Source organism: Lepidochelys kempii, chromosome 6 (genome assembly GCF_965140285.1).
Source record: "Lepidochelys kempii isolate rLepKem1 chromosome 6, rLepKem1.hap1, whole genome shotgun sequence".
In the NCBI taxonomy this organism is placed as follows: Eukaryota; Metazoa; Chordata; order Testudines; family Cheloniidae; genus Lepidochelys; species Lepidochelys kempii.
The window spans coordinates 113,189,245-113,211,150 of NC_136385.1; the positions used below are offsets into that span (position 1 = coordinate 113,189,245).

Consider the following 21,906-nt stretch of genomic DNA (forward strand, 5'->3'; position numbering starts at 1 on the left):
CGAAACATTGGAGATGTGAACTGTCGCTCTTTCTGGCAAACACCGAGCTATTGACAATCAAGAGCTATTCACTGACTGGTGGGTAGCACAAATGTCACACTCCTTCTATTATGTGCTAGCCCCATAGCACTGGTGTCAGGGATTTGCGAGTGACAGGAGTTATTGCAAGATGAGGGGGTTCAGCAGCTGAAGGATTTGCAACTTGCCAAAGCTCAGCAGCCAGGAGGCCGAACCATTATTTACAGTCAAATCCTGTGTGCACTGAAGTCAATAGGGAATTTAGCCATTAACTTCAATGGGAGCAGAACTGATCTCTCAAAGCTATTAAACTCTGTGCCATTCCCCATTTCCTCAGCTGGCATGGAACTGCCAAACCCTGGGATCAATCCAATGCTGCTAAAGTCAAAAGAAAGATTCTCATTGACTTCAGTGAGAAGTGAATCAGGCCCCCTCTTTCCAATTGCCCTAGATCAAATGTGCCTCATCATTGCTTAAAGCTTTGGATGAATTCACAGTTTAATCAGTATAGCCAGTTTGTAGGCTGTGCTATGTATTGCAGCTGGGTGAGGGCCATGTTCTGCTGGCTAATTTAGAGCTGTTTATGATTCTGGAAAGATCCATGAGAGAGGCTAGAGCAAAAGGAAGATGCAAAGCCAATTCTTCTTTTGGGCCCTCGTTTTTTTTTCCTCCACTGCTCTAGCCTTTTCTTTTTGTGGGAGTAGCCTGGCCTCCCCCATACACATTGAGCCCAAGTCCTCTTCTCCCTTTCCCCTGCTGGAGAGGGGAGGAGGCCATGGGTAGACTTCAGGTCTATTGCTAGAGAAGATGAGGAGGAGCTTTCCATAAGAGGGAGAAGGGTAGCCAAGAGAAGATGACGGAATCCAAGTTCACACCCACTCCAGATCCATGTGAGAATCCTGGACAATTTCCTCCCCCATTCAGGAGGTCCTGGCAATTCTCCCAGAGCTGGGCTGTACTTTGGACGATCCCTGTCCCTCTCCTTAAGACTAGAGCTTGCTAGCTCTTCTCTTTGGAGCTGAAGTTGTACTTTAGACCAGTTGTAGAACCTCAGGCAGCTTCTCCTCCAGCTAGCCCTTTTCCCAATAAGTCCTTCCATCCCCAGGTTGGGAGAGTTAACATAGGCAGACCTTCCCCTGTTGCTTTCTTCTCCCTACAACATTTACAGACATCTACCCTACTATGAAGGGGGCGGGAGCATTTGACCCCTACTCCCAGCTCATTCCTTAGTCCTTATTGGCTGGGTGAGAGAGGAGCCCTGCCCCACCTTCTCTGCAAGGCTTCAAGTCCCAGGTCCTTAAAGATACAGTAACAGAAGTCCTTCTAAATGCCACTTCTTCTTAGGACCCATCTCCTGTTTTCCGGTATCTCCTCAGGCTTTGTGTATCAAATCACTCCATACTTTTCAAGGGCTGTGCCACATATTGGGTTGCCTAGATCTATACTTTTACATTTAGCTGTATTAAAAATACATATTGCTTGCTTGCACCCAAATGCAGGGTTGCCAGAATAGGGCAGGGGGGCCAGGGCCCTCCCACTTTTTGAAAGTGAATGGGTCTGGTCTGTCCTCTTTTCAGCAGGGGTCCCTCCCCCGCCCCTCCTGGCCAGGCCGGCAGCTGGAGCCGTAGCCCAGGCAGCTGTGGGGTACCACAGACCCACCACCTGCCCAGGGTGAGGGGGTTGAGAGCACACCCCTGCACATGTCACCGTTCCACGGGCCCTCACCCCTGCACCCAGAGCGGGAGGGTCTGTGACTTCCCCAGCTGCCCACCTGCCGCTCTTACTTGGACTCGGCTCTGGCTGGGGGGGGCCGCAGCCCGGCCATGGTAAGAGCCGCGTGGGCAGCAGCACCACGGACCCGCCACCTCCCCTGGGTGGGGAGCCCCCAGGGAGGGGACACGGGCTGGGGGCTGCTCTTGACGCCCTCACCCAGGCAGGGAGGGTCCGCGGCGCAGTTCCCCACGTGGATCTTACCATGGCCAGACTGTGCCCCCCCAGTCAGAGCCAAATCCAGTTGAGGTAAGAGCCATGCACGGGCAGCTCTGGGGAGCTGCGGACCCTCCTGCCCTGGGTCCGCAGCTCTGGGCCTTGGGCAGAAGAGGAGGGGTTGGGGCAGGAGGTTTTGACCCCTGGCCCCCCACTTTTCAGCAAGCTCTGCTACCCTTGCCCAGTTTACCAAGCAATCCAGAGGACTCAATCAGGGACCTATCCTTTGCATTATTTACCATTCCTCCAAATTTCTCTATCTGAAAACTTTATCAGTGAGGATTTTATGTTTTCTTACAGGTCATTGTTAAAAATGTTAACAGTGTAGGGCCAAGAACCGATTCCTGTGGGACCCCACTAGAAACACACCCACTTGATAATGATTCTCCATTTACAATTACATTTTTATATAAATTAGCCAATTTTTAATCCATTTAATGTGTGCCATGTTAATTTTATATTATTCTAGGTTGTTAATCAAAATGTCTTATGGTACCAAGTTAAATGCTTTACAGAACAAATCTAAGAATATCACATTAACACTATTACCTTTAAGAACTAAACTTGTAATCTCATCCAAAAAAAAAAAAATCCCAATAGAGTTACATAGCTGCCAAATTTTCTTCAGCTCCATGTCAGATTTTATGCAAATTATTTAATAAGCCAATTTGCATAATTTCAGATAACTTGCATATAAACATCATTTGTAAAGCTGTGTGAGTGTACTTGCTAGTGAAACGTGTCTGCCTACTTGATATCCTGTGACAACAAGTCACTGATTTCCCACTCAGGGTTTTACTGAACACAGAGTAGATGTGGGGAAGCAGGACCTTCCTTGCACCTCTCAAGTTAGAGGAGAGGGTTTGTGGGTGTAACCCTTCTGCCCGTCAGAGTTGGCAGCAACAAGGGCCGGGTTCAATATCTAGAGGTTCCATTCCAATAACACAATGCAAACCGGCTCGAGCCCCCACCCAGTGACCTGGGACAAATATATACCACCCCCGCTGGGCGCCTCCAAGAGGCAATACTTCCCCTCTCGCAAGCACATAGTCTGAGTGTAGCAAAAGTCTTTTAATAACAGAGAGAAACAATGTGGCATTATGTTGGGGAAACACCACCAACAGGATTCATAACACAACCCATGAGCAAAAAAAAAACCCCACCCCAGGCAAATTGGGGCATGCCCTTTTCCCTTTAGTCCTTGAGTCCAGCAACCCCAAATCACCCAAAGTCCCAAAAAGTCCAATGCCCCAAAAGTCTCTGTCCCTGGTCAGGGCAGCCCCGGAGTTCGAAAGTTTATCTGCGGAGCTTTACCTCCCAACCTGGGTGGAAATGGGACGGGGGTAAGAGGCACCTTACGTGATCTGAAGCTGACCGCCCCATAGCTCCATAGCAGCGCTCCGCTCCGCCAGCCGCCCCACGAACTCCTTCGCTCAGCTGCGCTCCGCTCCGCCAGCCGCCCCACGAACTCCTTCGCTCAGCTCCACGGCCCACAAGCAGCTCCTGCCATCCACACACTGCTCCGTGTCGAACTGCTTCACCAGCCATCCCACAAACTGCTCCACAATATATCTTCAGGCTCCCCCACTACTTAACACAACACTCAGTGATTTCAGCTCTTAGGTGAATTCAGCTTATAGTAGGGGAGCCCCAGTGCTGGTGCACTGTCAGCCCAAAGTGAGCTCAGCAGCCTATAACTAGACTTCTAATGAAATCAAAATTAGCTCTGATATTCCACAGTGGAGAGAGGAGAAAGTGCAATCAGCATGTAAGGCCCATCACCAAGAGGCCCATACCACCAAGTATTACTACTTGTCCCCAGCCTCTCTCTATTCACACAGTTTTGGAACCCATGACCCTTGCCTAGCGAGTGCTACTTAGTTGATGGTGAATCCCTCCATCATAACAAAAGGCCACGTACAGTTCCAAGCACAGTTCCCATAATCAGGGTAACAACAATTTATTCTTCCTGCCCCAATAACAGAGACACTGGGGATCCCACAGCAGCCAAAGTGACCATTTGGGCAGCTATGGTCTCATTCTAGGCGTGGTGGGTGTGCCTATGCAAATGAGATCGGCCCCTGAAGTTCTTTTCCACAACTTGCCACACCTCACCACCAGATGTCAGGGTGGAGCTCATCCTGAAACTGCTTACATGGGGAACTAGAGGGGAAGGCAAATGTATCTGGGAGCCCAAGAGGGTTCAGTTGCTGAGTGGAAAGGAGGCAGGGGAGTTACTAGAGGGATTAGTGGGGGGTGTTGTTATAGGGTGGCATTAGGTAGTTCTCCCATCAGACCTTCTCCCTACCCTGCCCCCCTTAGTTCTTCTCCGATTCTGTTTCCTCCCTCACTAGCACCTGCTTTTCCTTCCGTCTCTGTTACCCCCTCTCAGTGCTGGTACCCCATTAACTCCTAATGCTAATGTTGCCGGCACCCAGTGCCGAGAGGCTGAACAACAGCTTGAGTGGTTCGTTACCCGGTGTGCTACACCCAATAATCACAACGGGGTGGAGAAGCAGAAAAGTTTATTTGCAGCTGCAAAAAGGTACAGGGAGAATAAAATCTCAAATCCTGCACAACAGAGCAGGAAGTTACACAGGCTTTTATACATCCTTTTTCTCAGCATACTTATCCAATAGCAAGCTGCCCCAAGTATCCATATAGCCAGCCAATCCAGTTCCCAGCTAGTTCCCTGACTCTCTGTATCATTTGTTAAACTATACATAAAGCTGCTTTATTCAGCATTGTTCTTTCATATCTCCCCTGTTTGGCCTTGCTTAGTTTCAGGCAGTCTGACTCTGCAACATACTGTTGCAGATTCTCAGCATAACTGCTGTGTGTGCCTCCAGGCAGGGGGGCCAAGGACACTTGGGCCTAGTACGCAGAGCTGCTGCGAGTGCCACCAGGCAGGAGGGGGGGCCAAGGACACCGGGGCCTAGTGCGAGGGGGCTTCATCGACACTCGTGGTCTTCCATCCCCTCGAGTTACCTAGTGGCCATGCCCCAGTGTCCCCAACAACTCCCCCCTTTGAGAACACTCAATAGCCTTGGCTCTGAGTTTTCTCACTTGGGCTTGCTACATTGGAGATGTTAACTTGACGGCAAGTTACATTTCCAAACCCCTTTTTTGTGGTAAGATTATTTGTAAGTGTTTCCCTAAAAGGGGAGGAATCATTACACCCACACTGTTGGCCTCCCCTGTTGGTCTTTATCCAATACCCATCAGCCCACTGTGTAATAACACAGGAGCTTTTTCCCACAGGACGCCCATAGTGATCAGATTGGTTTCGGGTAAAACATAACACTCCCTCAGTGAGTACTGCAACTGAATACTCCTGGTCCTGATAGGTGGCCTGCTGTAAAGAGGTCTTATTCCAGAATGGCGAGTCCGTTCTTTCCTGCTCTTTGGTGGTGGCTAATTCTGCTAGGGTCAGGGGCAGCATGTCAAGGGGCATTCCCGTTTTGGGGGATAGTGGAGTTGGAGCACATACCCAGCAATCAGTCTGGTTTGTTAAAGTAGCAACATGGTGCGCAAGCAAAACAAAGGAGTTATGCTCCCGATATGCACAGTTTGGAAATACCAATACAGAGAATAACAATGTTACCCAATTAATTATTACCAGAGTCTTCCCAACCCAGGGTCTCCAGTACCTGGGTGGGCCCATTTTAGCATTAAGGTGCCCGCTATTTGTGTCTTTTAAACAGTAGCTTTAGCCCGAGATCTCACTAGATGAGGAGTCAGCAGGTTGGACAGTCCACTGTCCTGCTGACGAGGGGGCGGTTACTGCCTTCAGACGAGAGTGATGGATCCAGTTCTTGTGTCCCTCGATCTTTGCCGCTGTATGGGAGACCAGCAGGACGGTACAGGGTCCTTTCCACTTTTCCTGGAGAGGCTCGTCTTTCCAGATGCGAACAAGCACAGAGTCACCGGGCTGTAAGGAGTGAACGGGAGAGTCCAAGGGGAGAGGCTGGGAATCCTTGGTATACCTGTGAAGAGACAAGAGAACAGCAGACAGGGAACACATATACTGTGACAAAAAACCATTACCCAACTCCCATTCCCCTGACAGAACCGGGGTGCCATTCATAGGCCATGCCCTTCCAAACATAATTTCAAAGGGACTGAGCCCTAATCTACCCTTTGGGAGAACGCGGATACGGAGTAGGACGAGGGGCAAAGCATCAGGCCATCGCAGTGAGGCTTCTTGGCACACTTTTGAGAGATGCCGTTTAAGGGTCTGATTGGTCCGCTCCACTACACCACTGGCTTGCGGTCTCCAGGGCGTATGGAGTTTCCAGGGGATCTGTAAGGCATGTGAGATGCTTTGAATGATTTTTGACGTGTAATGTGTCCCGTTGTCAGATTTCATCCACAGGGGGAGTCCAAAGCGAGGAATGATCTCCTTAACAAACTTGAGGGCCACTGTTCTGGCAGTGCAGTTACGGCATGGGAAGGCTTCTGGCCATCCGCTGAACCGATCCACTATAACAAGGAGATATTTGAACCCTTGGGTCCGGGGAAACGCAGTAAAGTCTATTTGCCACACTTGTCCGGGGCCCGGAGTGGGTTCTAGGGCAGCTGGTGGCACAGGATGTCCCGGTCGAGGGTTATTCTTTTGGCAGACTAAGCAGTCCGCTTGTACCTGGGCAGCCAGGGGTCGGAGTCCGGAAGTGATAAAGTATTTTCCCATTAGCTGGATAAGTGCTTCCCTGCCAGCATGAGTGGTTTGATGTAGTTTCTGAAGCACTGGCCGGATTGGGCCCTTTGGTAAGAGGACCTTCCCTTCTGGGGAATGGAGCCATCCCTCCTTTTCCCGGAGACCGAGTTTGTCAGTTAGCTGTCTCTCCTCCCCAGAGTACTGAGGGGTTGGAAGCTCCCCTACTGATGGGATAAGGGCATTCTCAGTCTGAGGGGATGGCAGGGTGGCAGCATGCTTAGCCTCTCTATCTGCCCAAGCGTTACCTCTGGCCACATCTTGATCTTCCCTTTGATGGGCTTTACAGTGTACCACCGCCACTTCCGAGGGGAGTTGTATGGCTTCTAGGAGCCGGAGGATTTGGGGCCCGTACTTGACTGGGGAGCCTTGGGCTGTCAGCATTCCCCTTTGCTTCCATAGGCCAGCATGAGCATGCAGCACACCAAAAGCATACTTTGAATCAGTAAAAATGTTGACCCGCTTTCCTTTTGACAGTTCAAGTGCACGGGTCAGGGCTATTAGTTCGGCAAGCTGGGCAGAGGTCCCAGCAGGCAAACCTTCAGCTTCCACAGTGTCATGGAGGGTCACAACAGCATAACCCGCCCTCCTTTGCCCATCTATTACAGTACTGCTACCATCAGTGTACCACTCATAATCTGCATTTGGGAGAGGTACATCCTTTAATTCCGGACGGCTGGAGTACTGGACATCTATGATCTCTGAACAGTCATGTTTCTGTTCCTCTGTTTCTGGCAAGAGGGTGGCTGGGTTAAGGGAGGGGCAAGGCTGTAAGGTGACTTCAGAGTTCTCTAACAGCTTAGCCTGGTACCGAGCAATCCGAGCCTGGGTGAGCCAAAGCCCTCCCTTTGCATCCAATAAGGCTTGGACCATATGGGGAGTATAGATTTGCATAACCCCTCCCAATGTTAGCTTCTTTGCTTCCTCAAGCACTAGGGCAGTAGCTGCGACCGCCCGTAAACATGCCGGCCAACCCTTTGCAACCTGATCCAATTGCTTAGAAAAATAAGCCACGGGACGTCTCCATGCTCCTAATAGCTGTGTGAGCACTCCTAGGACCACCCCCCTTCGTTCATGTACATACAACTGAAACGGCTTAGAGAGATCCAGCAGGTCCAGAGCTGGGGCTTCCATCAATTTTCTTTTCAGGATTTTAAATGCCCTATCAGCCTCTGGGGTCCAATAGAAGGGGTAGATCCACTCCTTTTACACAGTCGTACAGGGGTTTAGCCCACAGTCCAAACTCTGGGATCCATATCTTGCAAAAGCCTGCCATACCCAGAAATGCCCTGAGCCGCTTACAATTATTTGGAGAGGAACTTGACAGATAGATTCCTTTCTTTTTTTTGCTTGAACAGCTGACGCTCCCCTTGCCTAGCTGTAACCTGATCCCTCTCCACCTCAGACAACAGGGTTCTCAGGAGGATATTACAGTCGTCTCAATCGGCTTGTGACTACTGAGGCACCCCTCAAAGACTGAAATAAACCTGTTTGGGTTCGTTGAGAATTCCCCAGCCTGTTTTAAAAGCTGCTAAGTCTATTGGATTGAATGGCACATGGGTTTAAACTTGCATAGTGGTAGCCTGACATCCATCTGCCCCTGGGCAAGCCACAACAGTCTCGGTAAGCAAAGGATAGAGTCCCACCGAGGAGGCAATCTCTGTAACCCGAGGCATCCTACCCTTATAAGGTGGGGGTGTGGGGGCCGAAGGGGACTCCGGCTCTGCCATTACAGTGGAGGTGGGGGTCTGGGGACTAACATTAGCTACTACCGAACCAGTTGGAGTCAGATTACAGCGCTGTAAAATATCTGGTCGAGTACATAAAGTCAGAAACAAATGCACATACATATGTTCATTCCATTTCCTTGTTCTCTGACAGAACAGGAGTAACTGAAGGATCGTGTTGTAGTTAATTGACCCTCCTGGTGGCCATCACCCTGGTCCTCTAGTTGATATTGAGGCCAGTCAACTGTACAGAATCATTTTAATTGGCTCTTAGTCATCGGATCTGCACCAAATACCTTCCAGTTTGCTAGAATGCACTCTAGGGGCGTACACCGTGCCCTAACCTCTGAGCTCTGTCCCTGTCCTATACCTACAGGGTAACTCTGGGCATCCCCAGGTTCCAACAGAGCATATAATCCGGATTTTAAAAGGTTCCTACCTTATCCAAGGGACCGGTTCTTCACCGTGGCCTGCAGCTGCTCCTCCCCCATGTCTAAGGGACCGGTACTTCACCGCCGTCCACAACAGCTTCTCCATTATATGAGTGTGTTGCACCGTTGTGCCCTCTGGGGTCGATAAAATCGCGTCTCCTCCGAGGCCCCCGATGAACTCACCGGTGCGCGCTGGGCGTCGGTTCTCGCCGCAATCCTCGACCTCCAGGAGGGGTCCGGGCAAGGCTAAATTGCAGCCTCGTCGCCCACCCAGGGACGCCAAAAGCTGTTGCCGGCACCCAGTGCCGAGAGGCTGAACAACAGCTTGAGTGGTTCGTTACCCGGTGTGCTACACCCAATAATCACAATGGGGTGGAGAAGCAGAAAAGTTTATTTGCAGCTGCAAAAAGGTACAGGGAGAATAAAATCTCAAATCCTGCACAACAGAGCAGGAAGTTACACAGGCTTTTATACATCCTTTTTCTCAGCATACTTATCCAATAGCAAGCTGCCCCAAGTATCCATATAGCCAGCCAATCCAATTCCCAGCTAGTTCCCTGATTCTCTGTATCATTTGTTAAACTATACATAAAGCTGCTTTATTCAGCATTGTTCTTTCATATCTCCTCTGTTTGGCCTTGCTTAGTTTCAGGCAGTCTGACTCTGCAACATACTGTTGCAGATTCTCAGTGTAAGCAGTGTCAGGATGAGCTCCACCCTGACATCTGGTGGTGAGGTGTGGCAAGTTGTGGAAAAGAACTTCAGGGGCCGATCTCATTTGCATAGGCACACCCACCACGCCTAGAATGAGACCATAGCTGCCCAAATGGTCACTTTGGCTGCTGTGGGATCCCCAGTGTCTCTGTTATTGGGGCAGGAAGAATAAATTGTTATTACCCTGATTATGGGAACTGTGCTTGGAACTGTATGTGGCCTTTTGTTATGATGGAGGGATTCACCATCAACTAAGTAGCACTCGCTAGGCAAGGGTCATGGGTTCCAAAAGTGTGTGAATGGAGAGAGGCTGGGGACAAGTAGTAATACTTGGTGGTATGGGCCTCTCGGTGATGGGCCTTACATGCTGATTGCACTTCCTCCTCTCTCCACTGTGGAATATCAGAGCTAATTTTGATTTCATTAGAAGTCTAGTTATAGGCTGCTGAGCTCACTTTGGGCTGACAGTGCACCAGCACTGGGGCTCCCCTACTATAAGCTGAATTCACCTAAGAGCTGAAATCACTGAGTGTTGTGTTAAGTAGTGGGGGAGCCTGAAGATATATTGTGGAGCAGTTTGCGGGGCGGCTGGAGTGCCTTGCGGACCAGCTGGTGAAGCAGTTCGACGCAGAGCAGTTTGTGGATGGCAGGAGCTGCTTGTGGGCCGTGGAGCTGAGCGAAGGAGTTCGTGGGGCGGCTGGCGGAGCGGAGCGCAGCTGAGCGAAGGAGTTCGTGGGGCGGCTGGCGGAGCGGAGCGCTGCTATGGAGCTATGGGGCGGTCAGCTTCAGATCATGTAAGGTGCCTCTTACCCCCGTCCCATTTCCACCCAGGTTGGGAGGTAAAGCTCCGCAGATAAACTTTCAAACTCTGGGGCTGCCCTGACCAGGGACAGAGACTTTTGGGGCATTGGACTTTTGGGACTTTGGGTGATTTGGGGTTGCTGGACTCAAGAACCAAAGGGAAAAGGGCATGCCCCAATTTGCTTGGGGGGGGGGGGGTTTGCTCATGGGTTGTGTTATGAATCCTGTTGGTGGTGTTTCCCCAACATAATGCCACATTGTTTCTCTCTGTTATTAAAAGGCTTTTTGCTACACTCAGACTATGTGCTTGCGAGAGGGGAAGTATTGCCTCTTGGAGGCGCCCAGCGGGGGTGGTATATATTTGTCCCAGGTCACTGGGTGGGGGCTCGAGCCGGTTTGCATTGTGTTATTGGACTGGATCCCCTAGATATTGAACCCGGCCCTTGTTGCTGCCAACTCTGACGGGCAGAAGGGTTACATCACCATAACTGCTGTGTGTGCCTCCAGGCAGTGGGGCCAAGGACACTTGGGCCTAGTACACAGAGCTGCTGCGAGTGCCTCCAGGCAGGAGGGGGGGGCAAGGACACCGGGCCTAGTGCGAGGGGGCTTCATCAACACTTGTGGTCTTCCATCCCCTCGAGTTACCTAGTGGCCATGCCCCAGTGTCCCCAACACTAACAACAGCTCTTGAACCCCTCCTATGTCCCCCTCCCCAGCTAGTTCTCCCTATTAGCCCCTCACATGGGGCACTCACCCCCCATTGGACACCTCCTCTTTCCCTCTCCGCTGCACCATGTGGGCTGGGAACTGGCCAGGGACAGAGGCAGAGAAACTACCAGACTGCTTTCAGTGGCTATGAGGATCAACTTGCTGCTCCCCCCAAGCCCATATGAATGTGTGGAGCTGTCTGGGCTTCGGAGTACACAAGGGGGACTTATAGATGTGCATGTCACACAAGCTGCCTGGCACTGACAGATCTGAAGTTAACAAGCTGCACCTGCCACAATGAGTCAACAAGATCTCCCCCTACCCCCAAGTTCCAACACCTGCTAACAGGGCAGGACAAGAGGAGAGTGCTGCTACCCACTCATGGTTTGTCTCACTGCATCCTGATGTAGTAACAGTGTCTGCATTTAGATCTCTGCATCGTGAGCGCTGTGGTGTGTTGTTCTCGCCAGCTCCATCCCTGCATTCAGGCTAATTTTGGTGCTGTCAGTTCTTACTAGTCTCAAAAGGACGGACACCAGCAGGGCACAGGGATGATTGAGTGAAGAGTTCACTTGATTTGGCACCAATTTCTAGCAGTCACAGTCAAGGTTTGGGCCATCACAGCCCAGTGCACTGGCCCTTGATTGGCTTGATTTTACCAACTCATTCACTGACAGCTTTCCTCAACTCTCCTATTGCCACCCTTCCTTAACCTTCTCCTCAGGTCCCTCTGGCACCAGTGTTACTGGCAGATTCCCATTGTTATCTAAACTTCAACAAGCATGATGCTGATCTTATCACATGTCAAACCGTCGCCCAAATTCAGGCCCCGGCGTGTGTGTGTAGAACTCCCACCAGTTTGTATCTGAGAATCCAGCAGAAGCGTGACAGGATACCAGGGCCCTGGCAATGTGGGGAGAAGCTTCTAGAAGAGCATGGCCATTAGTGGGGCTGAAGAGGTTGAGTGGCAGGGAATGCATTCCTCAGACTGTATAGTCAGGAAGTGCAGCCTGAAACCTCCACTACTTGATAGCTGGAAATCTGGGCCCACTTAAGGGAACTGTTGATTTTAAACCTTTCCTGTGACCTGCCAGTGTCATTTCTGCAGCTGAATGGAGCAATAATTGGCAGTGCTCAAATCTGCCTGAATGCTGGGACAGAGTTGGTGAGAAGAACAGTACTCTAGAGAGATGATGGAAGAGAGAGCCAAGCCTGAGAGACTAGGGCCATACAAGCATTTCACTCGTTAGCTTGACTTACTTCTATTATTTAGTGCTGTTACTCCTCACAGTATCTATTCTGTAACTCAAAGCAGAGAGGCCAATATAACAGTATATTAGAGACCAATGACCAGATTTTGCCTGGCACCATTGTAGGTGCACAAGAGGGTAAGGGCTCAAGAAGACCTCAACTTTCCTCTGATCCTCATGCAGCATTCAAATGCAACTACTGTCCCTGTGCTCCTCCAAGCTCAGGGCCTACTCCTTCCTAATGCTTCCAAGGGTACAAAACACCCCAATGGGTACAGGGATGAGGTGAGGCCATCGCAGAGCTGGATGAGTGCAAAGTGGGGTTGCCACTTTTGGCTGGACATATTCCTGGAGGTTTCATCACAACATAATCCCTAATTAAAGATTAATCTTCAATTCCTGGAGACTCCAGGACACTCCTAGAGGGTTGAAAACCCTAGATGAGGAATGGTGCAACAGGCTTGCTTCCTGACAACATGATTTGACTGGTTTTGAGGAGGAACTTGTCTAAACCTGAGTCACTTCCAGAGGTACAGCTCCTCATTGGACTCAGCTGAAAATAATTTGTAGCCCAAAACATAGCATAATTCAACCCAAATTTGCAAAGCTGGGAGGACACAGAAATATGCCTTCCTACGGAGCTCTCCTGCTGACCCAAAAACACCTTTGTTTTACATTAACATTTTTCTGCAACGAAGACTTGTTTCCTCACCCCATGAGAGAGACTCCAGGCCAAATCCTGTCCTGTGTCTGAGAGCAGAACTGGATTCAGTTTTTTTCCTAGGCAGCATCCTTGCAATGGTTAAAGTATGAGCTCCTCACTGGAGATTTATTTTTTACATTAAATACAGTTCATTTGGGTGTCAAAGTGAATGGAGGTCAAGTTGGCCTTTCCCCTAGGGAGGCTCAAACAGCCTTCTGGATTCTCAACCAGTGAAAGAGAAGACAATTTCCTTCAGCTTCTATGCAGTGTATTCCTCTTTAAAGGCCAAATTATGCCCTGACTGTGAAAGGCCCTTGACTTGAGTGGGGTATATAGGAGGTTGCTCAAGAAAGACTTTTTCCTGATGTGGCCTTTTTACGTTTGCAAAAGGCTGGAGTCAGTTTAGACATGCACAACTGTTAATAAGTTTCCTGACAAAGTGACATGTAAACAGTGTGGACTGCACAAAAAGGAGCCTATATTTTCCACTTCATTGATACCCTTTGCACCCCCACAACCATCAGCTCTTCTGAAAGCTCTGGGTGGAGTGTGCCAGGTGCAGGGGTGGTCCGACATGCTGGTTGTTCTCTAAATAGAGAAGTGAGCCTATTCAATGAGAGAGTGGGAAGCAGAAATATAGCAAAATGGCATCTCCTCTGTGAACTTGCAGTACCTCTCAGTAACTATTGTTTTTGAAAGAAAACCACATCACATATATTGGACTGCCAGGGGAATGTTCTGCAGTACAATACCTCATAGCTCCTTCTTCATATACTGTGTATCACACATTGTCACAAAATCTTGTGGAGTGAGCTCCCATGCTCAGGGTCTAACTGATTGCCATACATGGGGACAGGAGGGAATTTCCCCCCAGGTCAGACTGGCAGTGACTTTGGAGGAGGTGGGGGGTTCCACCTTCCTCTGCAGCGTGGGATGCAGGTCACTTGACAGGTCCCTGAGTGAATCTCACTTAATCATTTTCCTGCCATTGCCAGGGTCTCAGGCACTGTTGCAACTTGGTTCCTCCTGTTTTCTGCCTGTGGCATGTAATAGCCGAGGCTTCTGTGGGTTGTATTGCTTTGGTCTCATTTCACTTGTTGAGTTAGTGGGTGGGTTCTGGATGGTGGCGGCGGCCTATGATATACAGGAGGTCAGGCTAGATGATCAGGGGATCCTTTCTGATCTTAAACATTCTGACTCTATGGGTATGTCTACACTACGAAATTAGGTCGAATTTATAGAAGTCGGTTTTTTAGAAATCGGTTTTATATATTCGAGTGTGTGTGTCCCCACAGAAAATGCTCTAAGTGCATTAAGTGCATTAACTCGGCGGAGCGCTTCCACAGTACCGAGGCGAGCGTCGACTTCCGGAGCGTTGCACTGTGGGTAGCTATCCCACAGTTCCCGCAGTCTCCGCTGCCCATTGGAATTCTGGGTTGAGATCCCAATGCTTGATGGGGTAAAACATTGTCGCGGGTGGTTCTGGGTACATATCGTCAGGCCCCCGTTCCCTCCCTCCCCCCATGAAAGCAAGGGCAGACAATCATTTTGCGCCTTTTTTCCTGAGTTACCTGTGCAGACGCCATACCACGGCAAGCATGGAGCCCGCTCAGGTAACCGTCACCCTATGTCTCCTGGGTGCTGGCAGACGCGGTACGGCATTGCTACACAGTAGCAGCAACCCATTGCCTTGTGGCAGCAGACGGTACAGTACGACTGGTAGCCGTCATCGTCATGTCTGAGGTGCTCCTGGTCGCCTCTGTGAGGTCGATCAGGAGCGCCTGGGCAGACATGGGCGCAGGGACTAAATTTGGAGTGACTTGACCAGGTCATTCTCTTTAGTCCTGCAGTCAGTCCTATTGAACCGTCTTATGGTGAGCGGGCAGGCGATACGGACTGCTAGCAGTCGTACTGTACCATCTTCTGCCGAGCAGCCATGAGATGTGGATGGCATGCAGTCCTTCTGCACCGTCTACTGCCAGCCAAAGATGTAAAAGATAGATGGAGTGGATCAAAACAAGAAATAGACCAGATTTGTTTTGTACTCATTTGCTTCCCCCCCTCCCCTGTCTAGGGGACTCATTCTTCTAGATCACACTGCAGTCACTTACAGAGAAGGTGCAGCGAGGTAAATCTAGCCATGTATCAATCAGAGGCCAGGCTAACCTTCTTGTTCCAATAAGGACAATAACTTAGGTGCACCATTTCTTATTGGAACCCTCCGTGAAGTCCTGCCTGAAATACTCCTTGATGTAAAGCCACCCCCTTTGTTGATTTTAGCTCCCTGAAGCCAACCCTGTAAGCGCCCCTCCCAGCGTCAGAGCAATGGCAAACAATCGGGCATCTGAGAGGGCTGTCCAGAGCACTCACAATGGAGCACTCTGATGGGGCTAAAACATTGTCGCGGGTGGTTCTGGGTACGTGTCGTCAGGCCCCCGTTCCCTCCCTCCCTCCGTGAAAGCAAGGGCAGACAATCGTTTCGCGCCTTTTTTCATGAGTTACCTGTGCAGACACCATACCACGGCAAGCATGGAGCCAGCTCAGGTAACCGTCACCCTATGTCTCCTGGGTGCTGGCAGACGCGGTACGGCTTTGCTGCACAGTAGCAGCAACCCATTGCCTTCTGGCAGCAGATGGTGCAATACGATTGGTAGTCGTCCTCATCGTGTCCGAGGTGCTCCTGGCCACGTCGGCTGGGAGCGCCTGGGCAGACATGGGCGCAGGGACTAAATTTGGAGTGACTTGACCAGGTCATTCTCTTTAGTCCTGCAGTCCTATTGAACCGTCTTATGGTGAGCGGGCAGGCAATACGGACTGCTAGCAGTCGTACTGTACCATCTTCTGCCAGGCAGGCAAGAGATGAGGATTGCTAGCAGTCGTATTGTACCATCTTATGCCAGGCAGGCAAGAGATGAAGATGGCTAGCAGTCGTACTGTACCATCTTCTGCCAAGCAGCCATGAGATGTGGATGGCATGCAGTCCTTCTGCACCGTCTGCTGCCAGCCAAAGATGTAAAAGATAGATGGAGTGGGTCAGAACAAGAAATAGACCAGATTTGTTTTGTACTCATTTGCCTCCTCCCCTGTCTAGATCACACTGCAGTCACTCACAGAGAAGGTGCAGCGAGGTAAATCTAGCCATGTATCAATCAGAGGCCAGGCTAACCTCCTTGTTCCAATAACAACGATAACTTAGGTGCACCATTTCTTATTGGAACCCTCCATGCAGTCTTGCCTGAAATACTCCTTGATGTACAGGCACACCCTTTGTTGATTTTAGCTCCCTGAAGCCAACCCTGTAAGCCGTGTCGTCAGTCGCCCCTCCCTCTGTCAGAGCAACGGCAGACAATCGTTCCGCGCCTTTTTTCTGTGCTGACGCCATACCAAGGCAAGCATGGAGGCCGCTGAGCTCATTTTGGCAATTAGGAGCACATTAACCACCACACGCATTATCCACCAGTATATGCAGCACTAGAACATGGCAACGCGATACCGGGCGAGGAGGCGACGTCAGCGCGGTCCCGTGAGTGATCAGGACATGGACACAGATTTCTCTGAAAGCATGGGCCCTGACAATGCATGCATCATGGTGCTAATGGGGCAGGTTCATGCTGTGGAACGCCGATTCTGGGCTCGGGAAACAAGCACAGACTGGTGGGACCGCATAGTGTTGCAGGTCTGGGACGATTCCCAGTGGCTGCGAAACTTTCGCATGCGTAAGGGCACTTTCATGGAACTTTGTGACTTGCTTTCCCCTGCCCTGAAGCGCATGAATACCAGGATGAGAGCAGCCCTCACAGTTGAGAAGCGAGTGGCGATAGCCCTGTGGAAGCTTGCAACGCCAGACAGCTACCGGTCAGTTGGGAATCAATTTGGAGTGGGCAAATCTACTGTGGGGGCTGCTGTTATGGAAGTAGCTCACGCAATCAAAGATCTGCTGATATCAAGGGTAGTGACCCTGGGAAATGTGCAGGTCATAGTGGATGGCTTTGCTGCAATGGGATTCCCTAACTGTGGTGGGGCCATAGATGGAACCCATATCCCTATCTTGGCACCAGAGCACCAAGCCGCCGAGTACATAAACCGCAAGGGGTACTTTTCGATAGTGCTGCAAGCTCTGGTGGATCACAAGGGACGTTTCACCAACATCAACGTGGGATGGCCGGGAAAGGTGCATGATGCTCGCATCTTCAGGAACTCTGGTCTGTTTCAAAAGCTGCAGGAAGGGACTTTATTCCCAGACCAGAAAATAACTGTTGGGGATGTTGAAATGCCTATATGTATCCTTGGGGACCCAGCCTACCCCTTAATGCCATGGCTCATGAAGCCGTACACAGGCAGCCTGGACAGTAGTCAGGAGCTGTTCAACTACAGGCTGAGCAAGTGCAGAATGGTGGTAGAATGTGCATTTGGATGTTTAAAGGCGCGCTGGCGCAGTTTACTGACTCGCTTAGACCTCAGCGAAACCAATATTCCCACTGTTATTACTGCTTGCTGTGTGCTCCACAATATCTGTGAGAGTAAGGGGGAGACATTTATGGCGGGGTGGGAGGCTGAGGCAAATCGCCTAGCTGCTGGTTACGCGCAGCCAGACACCAGGGCGGTTAGAAGAGCACAGGAGGGCGCGGTACGCATCAGAGAAGCTTTGAAAACCAGTTTCATGACTGGCCAGGCTACGGTGTGAAAGTTCTGTTTGTTTCTCCTTGATGAAACCCCCCGCCCCTTGGTTCACTCTACTTCCCTGTAAGCTAACCACCCTTCCCTCCTCCCTTTAATCACCGCTTGCAGAGGCAATAAAGTCATTGCTGCTTCACAGTCATGCATTCGTTATTCATTCATCACACAAATAGGGAGATGACTACCAAGGTATCCCAGGAGGGGTGGTAGAGGAGGGAAGGAAAATGCCACACAGCACTTTAAGCACAGCACTTTAAAAGTTTACAACTTTAAAATTTATTGAATGACAGCCTTCTTTTTTTTGGGCAATCCTCTGTGGTGGAGTGGCTGGTTGGCCGGAGGCCCCCCCACCGCGTTCTTGGGCGTCTGGGTGTGGAGGCTATGGAACTTGGGGAGGAGGGCGGTTGGTTACAGAGGGGCAGCAGTGGCAGTCTGTGCTCCAGCTGCCTTTGCTGCAGCTCAACCATACACTGGAGCATACTGGTTTGGTCCTGCAGCAGCCTCAGCATTGAATCCTGCCTCCTCTCATCACGCTGCCGCCACATTTGAGCTTCAGCCCTGTCTTCAGCCCGCCACTTACTCTCTTCAGCCCTCCACCTCTCCTCCCGGTCATTTTGTGCTTTCCTGCACTCTGACATTATTTGCCTCCACGCATTCGTCTGTGCTCTGTCAGTGTGGGAGGACAGCATGAGCTCGGAGAACATTTCATCGCGAGTGCGTTTTTTTTTCTTTCTAAGCTTCACTAGCCTCTGGGAAGGAGAAGATCCTGTGATCACTGAAACACATGCAGCTGGTGGAGAAAAAAAAAGGGACAGCGGTATTTAAAAAGACACATTTTATAAAACAGTCGCTACACTCTTTCAGGGTAAACCTTGCTGTTAACATTACATACATAGCACATGTGCTTTCGTTACAAGGTCGCATTTTGCCTCCTCCCACCGCGTGGCTACCCCCTCAACCTTCCCCCCTCCCTGTGGCTAACAGCGGGGAACATTTCTGTTTAGCCACAGGCAAACAGCCCAGCAGGAATGGGCTCCTCTGAGTGTCCCCTGAAGAAAAGCACTCTATTTCAACCAGGTGACCATGAATTATATCTCACTCTCCTGAGGATAACACAGAGAGATAAAGAACGGATTTTGGTTGAATGCCAGCAAACATACACTGCAATGCTTTGTTCTACAGTGATTCCCGAGTACGTGTTACTGGCCTGGAGTGGTAAAGTGTCCTACCATGAAGGACGAAATAAGGCTGCCCTCCCCAGAAACCTTTTGCAAAGGCTTTAGGACTACATCTAGGAGAACCGCAAATGCCAGGGCAAAGTAATCCTTTCACATGCTTGCTTTTAAACCATGTATAGCATTTTAAAAGGTACACTCACCAGAGGTCCCTTCTCCGCCTGCTGGGTCCAGGAGGCAGCCTTGGGTGGGTTCGGGGGGTACTGGCTCCAGGTCTAGGGTGAGAAACAGTTCCTGGCTGTCGGGAAAACCGGTTTCTCCGCTTGCTTGCTGTGAGCTATCTACAACCTCCTCCTCATCATCATCTTCTTCGTCCCCAAAACCTGCTTCCGTATTGCCTCCATCTCCATTGAAGGAGTCAAACAACACGGCTGGGGTAGTGGTGGCTGAACCCCCTAAAATGGCATGCAGCTCATCATAGAAGCGGCATGTTTGGGGCTCTGACCCAGAGCGGCTGTTCGCCTCTCTGGTTTTCTGGTAGGCTTGCCTCAGCTCCTTCAGTTTCACGCGGCACTGCTTCGGGTCCCTGTTATGGCCTCTGTCCTTCATGCCCTGGGAGATTTTCACAAAGGTTTTGGCATTTCGAAAACTGGAACGGAGTTCTGATAGCACGGATTCCTCTCCCCAAACAGCGATCAGATCCCGCACCTCCCGTTCGGTCCATGCTGGAGCTCTTTTGCGATTCTGGGACTCCATCATGGTCACCTCTGCTGATGAGCTCTGCATGGTCACCTGCAGCTTGCCACGCTGGCCAAACAGGAAATGAGATTCAAAAGTTTGCAGTTCTTTTCCTGTCTACCTGGCCAGTGCATCTGAGTTGATAGTGCTGTCCAGAGCGGTCAGAATGGAGCACTCTGGGATAGCTCCCGGAGGCCAATACCATCGAATTGTGTCCACAGTACCCCAAATTCGAGCCGGGAATGTCGATTTAAGCGCTAATCCACTTGTCAGGGGTGGAGTAAGGAAATCGATTTTAAGAGCCCTTTAAGTCGAAATAAAGGGCTTCACTGTGTGGACGGGTGCAGGTTTAAATCGATTTAACGCTGCTAAATTCGACCTAAAGTCCTAGTGTAGACCAGGGCTATGAGTATCTCAAGTAGAAAATGAGATAGCACTGAAATAAATTGGACTAGAACAGTGGTCCCCAAACTGTGGGGCACAGCCCCCCTTCAGGAGAGCAGAGGAATATTCAGGGGGTGCAGTGGGCCACAGACCAGCCCCCATGGGGGCCAGGGAGGGAGGGCCACACTCAGCCCCGCTCTGCCCCCAACCCCAGCAGCAGCTCCAGCCCCAGCCTCAATCACCAGCTCCTGGCCAAGTAAGGGTGGGGGTGTGACCAAAAAAGTTTGGGGAGCACCGGCCTTCATGGGATGCATAATGTGTGCCACACTAGTGAGCTGCACTTCAATGATATGTGCATTTGATAAAAATATGTTTTAAATATCTAGAAACAATATTATTATTAGTAGGCCTAGAAATTTACTGGAAGTCAGGGCTCCATTGTGTCTGGCATCACACAATAAGAGACAGGAGCACTAGAACGGCGGGGTCAGGGAGCCATGGTCCTCCCATTTTTTGGAAGTGGACAGACCTGGCCCATCCACTTTTCACCACGGGTCTGCCCCTGCCCGTCCTCTTCCCCCCCAAGGCCCAGCCCTCCAGCCAGGCCAGCAACTGGAGCCCGGTCAGGGAGCGTGGGCCGCTGCAGACCCTCCACCTGCCCAGGGAAGGGGAGCCCCCAAAAGCAGCCCCCGGCCTGTGTGCTCACCCCCAAACCTCCCATCCAGAGCAGATGGAGGGTCTGCAACACCATATATCTGCCTGGGCGGCTCTTACCATGGCCAGGCTGTGGCTGCAAGGCCCGCCCCCTGGCCGGAGCTGGGTCAGGGTCAGAGCTGCACAAGCAGCTGTGGGGAGCCATGGATCCTCCGCCTGCCCTGCGTGGGGAGCCCAGGAGTTGGGGACATGGGCTGGGAGCTGCTCTCTGTCCCCCGTCCTGGGCAGATGGAGGGGCTCAGGTTCCTCAGCCCTGATCCAGGTTGAGGCCTCGGGAGGAAAGAGGAGGAGCGGGGCAGGGCGAGGCGGGGCAGAGTGGGGCCATGGAGGGCCCTGCCCCCCCCACTTTTGGGAAGGCTCCACCGCCCCTGCTAAGAGAACGTCCCTATCCCAAAGAGCTTGCAGACTAAACCAGCAAAAGATGGGAGGGGAAAAATAGAGGTAAAGAGGCTTATCCAAGGTCACACAGCAAGTCAGGAACAGACCCTGGAATAGCCAGTCCCCAACCACTAGACCACACCAGCTCCTTCTCACAACGCCATTTTATTTGGCACAACATATTTCATTCCAATTGCATCCCAAAACGATATACAGATGTAAATAACAGTTACAGAATTAAAGTAAAACCTGATGGCACATAGGGAGAGGGAGAGAGAGAGATCTTGGCAAGGGAGGAAATACACATTTTCATGAGATTTGAAGAAAAAAAGAAGTGAAGGAATCCATAAGGTGCAGAGCTGCAGAAAAGCTGTTCCAGGTGGCAGGTGCTATGGCAGCAGCAATGAGATTGTTTGATGTACTGTCGTTCAGGTTAGTGCTTCTTTAGCAGAGAGAGAGGCGGCCCGTCGGATAAGCTGGAGCAAGGCCACGGAGCATTTTAAAACAAGGAGAACGAATCTGAACTGGTTCTGGAAATGGATGAGGAGCTAGCAGCATTGTCCGAGCGTGGACTATGAAGGAGAAGGAAGGCAGCAGCATTCTGCACATGCTGCAGTCTAGAGAGCACTGGCACTTTGGAAGAGAGCTGTGAAAGTCAAGGCCTCAGGATAAAGAAGAGATGAGGATGGAAGCAGGAGTACACCAGGGACAGCGGCAATAGGCAGAGCTGATGGGCAGACTGAGCTACAGAAGAGGAAGGAAAACAAAGGAGAGGATACGTTAAAGTT

General features: G+C 50.8%; 1 long non-coding RNA gene across 3 annotated transcripts in view; it reads right to left on the minus strand.

Moving 5' to 3' along the window:
* Positions 1-4,485: 4,485 nt before the first annotated feature.
* The window catches only part of LOC140913396 (uncharacterized), a 50,323-nt gene continuing 32,902 nt past the window's right edge, over positions 4,486-21,906 (minus strand). Inside the window, exons 5-6 of one of the 3 annotated variants that reach the window (XR_013635989.1) lie at positions 8,885-9,225; positions 4,486-5,990 (exon numbers count right to left, since the gene is read on the minus strand). This is a non-coding gene — a long non-coding RNA (uncharacterized LOC140913396). Of the gene's footprint in view, positions 5,991-7,272; positions 9,226-21,266; positions 21,863-21,906 lie in introns of those variants that run through there. The other 2 variants (XR_012159574.2, XR_012159575.1) reach the window with 2 other exon arrangements.